Source organism: Bubalus kerabau, chromosome 8, assembly GCF_029407905.1.
Source record: "Bubalus kerabau isolate K-KA32 ecotype Philippines breed swamp buffalo chromosome 8, PCC_UOA_SB_1v2, whole genome shotgun sequence".
In the NCBI taxonomy this organism is placed as follows: Eukaryota; Metazoa; Chordata; class Mammalia; order Artiodactyla; family Bovidae; genus Bubalus; species Bubalus kerabau.
Window position 1 is genome coordinate 109588868 of NC_073631.1, and position 8987 is coordinate 109597854.

The 8987-nt window shown below is 42.8% G+C and overlaps 1 long non-coding RNA gene across 1 annotated transcript; it reads left to right on the forward strand.

Annotated features, from left to right (window-relative positions):
- The first annotated feature begins 332 nt into the window (after positions 1–332).
- On the forward strand, positions 333–8721 carry LOC129659608 (uncharacterized). Its single transcript, XR_008718148.1, has 4 exons — positions 333–524; positions 1181–1405; positions 2187–2320; positions 6826–8721. It is a non-coding gene; the product is annotated as an uncharacterized LOC129659608 (long non-coding RNA).
- The last annotated feature ends 266 nt before the right edge of the window (positions 8722–8987 follow it).

The following is an 8987-nucleotide window of genomic DNA, read 5'->3' on the forward strand; positions in this document are numbered from 1 at the left end:
AGGTCACTCCACACCTTCAACACTTGGGCTCCACCTAGTGCTGACCGACTGCAAAGCTCCTGTGTTGCATCGTCTACATCATTCCTCATCACAGGGCAGAGACTCACAACGCTGCTGTGCAGACAGGTACTCATTTCCCCCTAAGAGCTATTGGTGCTTACTCTTCCTCCGGCACTGTTCTCAGTGTTGAAATATTTAACAACTCAATCCTGACAAAGGCCCTATGCTGCAGGTGATTTCATTATCCATCAGCCCCCTCTCTGGGGCTTCCCAGGTGGAACTAGTAGTAAAGAACCTGCCTGCCTATGCAGGAGACTTACGAGACCCAGGTTTGATTCCTGGGAGGAGGGCATGGCAACCCACTTCAGTGCTCTTGCCTGGGAAATCTCATGTACAGTCAATTCTAAAGGAAGTCAACCCTGAATATTCATTGGAAGGATTGATGCTGAAGTTCCAATATTTTTGTCACCTGATGCGAAGAGCTGACTCAGTAGAAAAGACCCCGATGCTGGGAAAGGTTGAAGGTAGGAGGAGAAGGGGGTGACAAAGGATGAGATGGTTGGATGGCATCAGTGACTCAATGGATATGAGTTTGAGCAAGCTCCAAGAGATAGTGAAGGAGAGGGAAGCCTGGCATGATGTAGTCCATGGGGTTGCAAAGAGACAGTCAGACACGATTTAGTGACTGAACAACAGCAGCTCCCTCTCCACAGATAAGAAAGCCCAGGCACAAATGAGTTAGATAATTCTGCCCATGGTCACGAGATTAGCAGATAGTTGAGCCACGAGACCAGGGCTTCCCAGTTGGTGCTAATGGTAAGAATCTGCCTGCCAATGCAGCAGACACAAGAGACCCGGTTTGATCCCTGAGTTGGGGAGATCCTCTGGAGAAGGAAATGGCAACTCACTCCAGTATTCTTGCCTGAAAAAATCCCAAGGACATAAGAGCCTAGTGGGCTACAGTCCATGGGGTTCCAAAGAGTCGGACACAACTGACCACTTGTCAGTAGCAGCAGAGCCGAGAGAGCAAGCCAGGCAGCCTGGCTCCAGAGCTCATCGCATGGTGGGGTGCACAGCAGGCTGAGTGGCTGGTTTTGCTTCCCTCATGGAGACGGAAACAAGAAAAAGCTCAGATCGGAGCAAAGAGATGAAATATTTTTTTAATTTTCCTCTTCACAAGACTGTTTAGGAGACAAAGGACAACAGAACTGGGTTTTCTGTTAGCATGGATATTGGCAGGCTTAAGAAATTCAGATATGTGAAAGACACCTGGGATTTCATAGAAACTGAGAATTTCAGGATTCCCAGATGACTCCGTGAACCAAGGGCCTCTAAATGAAGCCAAATACGTCAGGAAAAGTTGTGATGGGATCAAGGGGTATGAGAAAGAGAAGAAAAATCTAAGGTAAGTTGAATCAAAGTATAAAATAAAATTAAAAATCATAATAAACATTTCCTGAGTATATCATCATATGCCAGACATTATTATAGATAACATTCTGCCCCTGGGCTGAATGGTCAGTAAATACCCTCAGACCCTCCTTCAGAACAAGGAATCAACAGCCAGTGGATGAAAGATTAGGTTAAATGACCTCTATCTCTGCACAGGCAGTTCATTTAAACATGTTATTAAGTAAATACAGGCCTACTCTTTGAATGATTCTAATCCTATGATTCTAAGAATAAAGCAAGATTCTAAGAACACAGCAAGGGAAACAAATTGCTTTTAGAGCCGCTTATAATAAAACAATGCAGGCAAACACACACACACACACACACACATACACATACATACAACTCTACACAGAAGATACTCATTACATGTTTGTGCAGAATTTAGGAAAAAACATACGGTCAGGGTTACACAAAGGAGAGAAAACAAAATTTCTGGGAAAATTTTCTGAGGAATACCAGCTGATCTAATGAGGCATAAGATGCAGCCAGAAGTCAGTATAAGATCTACTCAGGGCTCAAAAAGGGCTGAGGGATATACACTGTGATAAAGAACCTTCCTCCAATTTTTTTTTTCTCCATAAGCTAGAGGTCTCCTAAAAATGTCAGTACTTTATTTGATCACAGTGGTAAAACAAACAATGGGCATTGTATCTGAGTATGTCTGTGAAGCCTTGCTCATTAAAGCATCTATCGGAAATATATCTAATTGTAATCTCTCTCCACCCATAAAGGCATAAATATTATGTTGAATATGACCCATTGCTTGATGGAAGCAAAAGGACCGATTGGAGTCACCTAGGAGTTCCTACGTTGCTAGGGTCTTTGGAGGAGTAAAGCTCCATCTTTCCCTTGGGATTTTTGAAAGGTAAGCAGTCAAGGTGAGGCGTGGTCCTGCTAATGGATTAATAAAGAGATCAATAAGATGTTAGTGATAAGGTCTTCCTCCTCCAGTTTGCCTCCAAACCATCCCTCAGGTCCTTGGTGAAGTAGCTGAGGCAGGCTTTGCAGGCTCGGGAGGCTGTGTCACCATACAGGAAACACACACACACCCAAGAGAGAGTGTTCGCTTCTGTATGTTTCATAAAAGCTCTAGGTGTGGCCATTACACCTCAGTTTAATGAAACTATAATTATATGCTGCTGCTGCTAAGTCGCTTCAGTCGTGTCGGACTCTGTGCGACCCCAGAGACGGCAGCCCACCAGGCTCCCCCATCCCTGGGATTCTCCAGGCAAGAACACTGGAGTGGGTTGCCATTTCCTTCTTCAATGCATGAAAGTGAAAAGTGAAAATGAAGTCACTCTGTCGTGTCCGACTCTTAGCAACCCCATGGACTGCAGCCTACCAGACTCCTCTGTCCATGGGATTTTCCAGGCAAGAGTACTGGAGTGGGTTGCCATTGCCTTCTCCGAGGAGGAAAAAAAACATTAAGAAGAAGCCCCAACTTGGTATTTTCATTAACAGCAGAAGCTTGTCCAGGTCAGGTGAACTCAAGTATTTCTTCCTAACAATGTCTCAAGCCTAAGGAAAGTTAAAGTAAGAAGATAAAGATTAAAGAAAGAAGCTGGCACTGTGCAACAAGTCTAGACTTCAAATTTTTCAATGTAATGAAAAAGCAAGAAACAAGGAATTAAAAAATATTTATAATGTGCCTATGGCATGTTATTTACATTTGGCGTGTACCTAACATTTATATGTGTTACAGATCTACCTTATAAGAATGTTAGAATCTGTTATAGACACAAGAAAGCAAATAAAGAGGATAAAGAAACTTAGAGGCAAGTCGCTGGAGACGTTGGCAGTGTTCATAAGATGCACTGAATATAGATAAATAAGTCAGTAACTTTTGAGATGCATACAAGTAGATAAAATGCAGCCTGCATGTGCCAGACAAAGATAGAAAGGGATGAGGGGTAAGGGAAAGGGAAGGAAAGGCACAAGGGGGAAGGGAGGGATGGAGAGGTATGGAGAGGTATGGGAAGGAAAGGAGGAAGAAGAGAAGAAGGATGGAGCTGGTGTGAGTGACATTGACCACAGAGAGCCAGGCCTTGGGAGCAGTTTCCAACGAAGGCAGCATAGCGAACACAAGCATGTAGTTAAAAGAGGCCTTGGGAGGATGAGTGATTATGAGACTCTCATTAAAGGAGTGGTCCTGGTCAGCAGGGCTTAGAAGAGGGAGGGCTCTTGGCTCTTAACACAGGAAATTATTACAAAGCATTACCTATTGTCCCTAGACTAAATAAATAAAATGATTACTATCATTTTCAAACTCTTGGATTATATTTACGTTGAAATGAAATCATCTCTTTGGTTGATTACCTTGGGAACTGTCGGTCTTGGTGAATCTTTCCAGTCCATCCCTGAGTCCATAGCTTAATTAATCCCCATTAATTCCCACCACAGGAGGTCCTCATAGCTCATTAAAGTCAACTCATTATCTTTATGGATGGAAATAATGAGTTCTAAAGTTGATAAATAGTTTTCCTCACTGAACACTCCTAGCTGGGTAGAGACAGGATTTGAACCTGTGTGCTCATGGAATGAAAAAGCAGGACTCGAGAACCTAATATGAGGGATAGTTGAAACAGGAGTGTAAGGAAAGAACAACATTCCTGTTTGGAAGGAAGCTTTGGATACAAAGAAGCATAAGGAGAATCACAGAATGTCCAAGAAGCCCAAGCAAAGGGATCAAGGGCAGAAGACAACTTCATGAAGCCCATATTCCCCAGTTTTTGAGACTAAGGCTTAACTCCTTTTAAAAAACACATTAAGGAGTTGAGAGGAAGGCAAATAAGGAGACTGGGACACCGTCAGCCATCTGCTGTGCTGACCACCGAAGGCGTTCTCTTGATGCCACTCACCTTAGTGAAGCAATCACAGCCCAAGCTGCATTTGTGGCTTCACAGGCTCATCCACTTGGACCCACATAGAAAAGGCAGATCAGCCTCTTTTGATTTATTTGAGTTCAAGGAAAAGGTTGCTCTATAAGTTAGAGTGCCAATTTATGAATTTAAAATTTGATCATGAAAATTGTAATTGTCACAGGCTCTGGGGAGATATTCTTAAGCCTGCATAGCCTTTTACTTGGGAGAAGGGAGAAGAAGGTCACTCAGTACAGGTGGTTTGAATGGTTTACTGTATCATAGTGGGTTAATCTGATGCATCTCTTGGAGCAATAGAAATCCTCCTGTATCGAGGACCGTAAATTCTTAGTTGCAGCCCATGGGATCTAGTTCCCTGATCGGGGATCTAACCTGGGTCCCCTGCCTGGGGAGAGTTCACATGCTGCAACTGAAGATTCTTCATGACCCAATGAAGATCAAGGATCCCAGCATATGGCAGCTAAGACCCTGTGCAGCCAAACAAATAAATAAAAACATTTTGGGGGAAAGGATTACAATTCATTTCTGTGCGCATTCATCTATTCCTCCAGTGTATACCTTTGATATTATCATTCCACATGTGACACCCTGTTAGCTACCTTCTAAGTCCATAATAGAAGCTCCCCCGACAGCCTGAGAGAAGCTCTCCCTGCAGCATATTAAACATGGGATACCCCCCACTGGGAAGAGAGAGCCAATTAGTGTGTGGTGGTAGAGTCTTTTTCATCAATATATTTTTATTGAAGTATAGTTGATTTGTACTTAGTTGCTTCAGTCATGTCTGACTCTGTGCAACCCTATGGGCTATAGTCCGCCAGGATCCTCTGTCTATGGGATTCTCCAAGCAAGAATAATGGAGTGGGTTGCCATTTCCTCCTTCAGGGCACCTTCCCGACCCACAGATCAAATCCGTGTCTCCTGTATTGCAGGCAGATTCTTTACCCACTGTGCCACCTGGGAAGACAGTAGTTGATTTACAATGTGTTAATTTCTGCTGTACAGCAAAGTGATCCTCTTATACATATGTAGATACATTTATACATTTTTAATATTCTTTTCCATTATGGTTTATCATAGGATATTGAATGTAGTTCTCTGTGCTCTATAGTAGGACCTTGTTTATCCACCCTATATATACAAGTTTACATCTGCTAGCCCCAGCTTCCCGCTCCATCCCCCCCCTCAGCCCCCTCCTCCAGGCAGCGTGGTAGAGTTTTAATAGATGAGCACTTAGGTCCCTTACTCCTTCTCCTAATTAAGCCCAAAACTCCCACATAATTATATCACCATTTATATAAAGTCTATTAATTACTTTTGTACCTCTAAGCGATATTCACACTTCACACATCCTTTCATCTTTATTCCTTTATCCTTTAAAAATGCATTGCTCACTTTATAATATGATGACACTGATATCCTAAACCTTTGTTTCTTGTTCTTCCTCCCATGCACTTAATTTATCATCTATAATTTTACTCCGACATTGTCAAGGTTGATATCACTTACATTCCATCTGGTAGCATAATCAGGTATGTTGTGCCATATCTGTAAGTGGACTCTGAAAGATGAAAATTAAAATGGTGTTTATATTATTATGACTTCATAAGTAATTGTCTACTGCAAAGTCATGCAGCTATAATTGCAATTACTCTCTTGTTTAATTTTTATTGATTTCCTGGGATTAAAATTCTGTTCTCCTTAAAGTGGTTGACTTTATCATATCCTTTATTTATTTATCCATGTTCTCTACCAAGTAAAATATTCTATTTTGACAGAAACTGCTAATTGTCTCCCAATATCTGCTCTCTACTTCTTCTACTCTCATAAACCACAATTAAGTTTAGTTGGGTACATGGAAACTGGAAATAAAAATTCTCTTTTCCAGATTTGCTTATAACAAGGCATAATCAAGTGATAATCAAGTGATGGAGCCCTGGTGATGAGATGTAAGGGCCAGTTGTGTGCAGCTTTCACTAAAAGTCCTGAAAGGAAGTCAATATGACCATTTGTTCCCTTCCCTCTGTTCTGCTCCTTGGCATGTCAGCGGGATGCCTTTCACTCAATCGTAGGCTATTAGTACTCTAGGTCCCCAGCCTCAGAGATCTAATGTCTGATGAGCTGAGCTAAAACTGACATAATAATAATAAAAATAAAGTACACAATAAATGTAACACACTTGAATCATCCCCAAACCATCCCCCCAACTCCATCCATGAAAAAATTGTCTCCCATGAAACTGGTCCCTGGTGCTTAAAAGGTTGAGGATTGCTGATGTAGGAAGTGCAAAGCAGAAAGTCATTCTGGGTCACAGATTATCATGCAGCTTCTACAACTGCCCTGAACTACTTACCTTCATGCTTTTATGTGAAAGAGAAATGTCTTTCTTGCCAAAAACCTCACCCCACAGCCTTTTTACCAGCTCTAGGCTGCCTCCCTCTGGACTTCTCTTATGCAAATTTTTTAAAAACTGTTTTTTGTTTTTTTTTTTAAGCCAGGATGATTTAACATCTCTTACCAGCAGAAGAATGCATAACCTGACTGATGTAAACTCAGAAAGGACATCTTTGTTTTAGACACTTGCTCATTGACTGTATAAGACAACACATGGATGGTGCTCACAGTTAATTTCAGGGCACAGATGTAGGAAACACAGAGGAACACAAGGACTGCTGGAGGGTCTGGTGCCAGTGATTCATCATCAGACATGTTACAGAGCTGAATCTCAGTGCAAAACAATGGCTGCCTTTAACAGACGAGGGTGCACTCCAGGACAGGAAGAACAGATGGAAAAGAAAAGAAGAGAATCAATCTGCTAACGTAAGATGTTCCGTGTAGCCAATGTTTCATCCCAAAGATCCTGAACGTATAGAAAAAGTCAAGGCGGAGGCATACCTGGACAATTGGTTTACTTGTTCAACCCATGTTCTCTTTGTCCTCTGATTTCCGGACCTAGCTTTCTAATAATCATAACATTCACATTTTCATACTCACAGCTATCCTTTTAAATACCCTCCATGTTTATTAAGCTAGTTCTTTCCTCTTTATTCTTTTTGTCACGCGAGTGTATGTTCCTCGGTTCTTTGTCTCATCACAACAAAGATTTGAAGTGACGGACATTAAAGCCCCCGCGGCATGTCACAGCTCTCGGGTCTTGGACAGACCGTGTTATAGCTCTCAGATCTCAAAAGGACCATGTTATAGCTTAGACAAATCAGTGTTACAGCTCAGTGTTACAGCTCTATTTTATTTAGAAGATAGCAGGAAAATGCATCTTTGAGGCGTGAGGGCACGTCGATCCAAAGACATGAAGAGAAGAGCACCCCAGCGCGTGGAGGAGAGACAGAGAGAGAGAGAGAGCTAGCTTTGGCTCCTCTTTTTATATGTTTATCTCCCCCTGGGCCTGTCCTATGTAAATTGGGCCAGCCAGGAGTGTTGTTTGTTTTACCTGAGGTCCTCACTCAGGTCCTCGGACCTTCTTTTGTTCTATTTTCTCGGGCTTTTCCCTTGTCTTTTAGCCACCGCCGTTTTGGACTCCTTTTCCCTATTCTACCTACCTAACATTTTCAAAGCTCTGTCCCTTCCTTCCTGCCAACTCATTATCAAAACCCTCAGAGCTTTTGAGTAAACCGGAACCAGAAACATGCCCTCTCAGCACTCAGAAGGTATTCATAAAAAGCTTCGGTGGGGGTGGGGAACAGAAAATCACTTAGCCACAGGGATGGTGTACAGGGAGGAGACGATGGCAGTCTTGTGGATAAATTGCTCACACACAGATGCTCAGATAAATCTGTAATTAAAAGGAAATGTGAATGCTTAGGCCAGGGGAAATAAATTCCCCGAGGCCAATCCTTTGCTGGTCTCTTTGATCTTCTACAGTAATGGGTCAATCAGACCACTTGCCTGAAGCTCAGATTCTGCCCATGTGATGTGGTTCCTTCCCCTGTGTCCTCACTAGGGCCTGGGGGTTCAGATCACTCTTGCATTCAAGAGGCCTGGATTAGAAAGAGAGAGCGCAACAACACTTAACACTTAAATACTACATAAATACCACATAGGGAAGGAAATCTTTTCCCTTCTTCTATTCTAGGTTCTTTAGCTGGTCTAGCAATTAAATTGGCATCAGACAGATCAACAGAAGAAAAAAATAAATTTCATACATATGGGAATCCCAAAGATAGGAGGCTCTAAAACAGGCAACTGAAGTTTACATGCCATTCTGAGCAAAGAAGAAGAGGGTAAGGGTTTGGGGACTTCAAAGGGGAGGAAGACAATTTAGGGAGATGGGGAGAGCAGAAGTTTGCTATGCTCTGCAGCTAAGTCTTTCTGATCTAAAAAGTTAGCCCTGGGGCTTCCCTGGTGGCTCAGTGATAAAGAATCCACCTGCCGATGCAGGAGACCCAGGTTTGATCCCTGGTCTGGGAAGATCCCACACGCCGTGGAGCAACTAAGTCCTTGGGCCACAACTATTAAGCCTGTGCTCTAGAGCCTGCGAGTGATGACTTCCGAAGCCCATGTACCCTAGAGCTTGTGCTCTGAAACAAGAGAAGCCCCTCACAAAGAGAAACACGTGCACTTCAACTAGAGAGAAGCCCAGCCCAGCACAACCAATAAAAAAGCTCTCTCTTATACTAGCTCTCTTCCTGCTACAGGCCC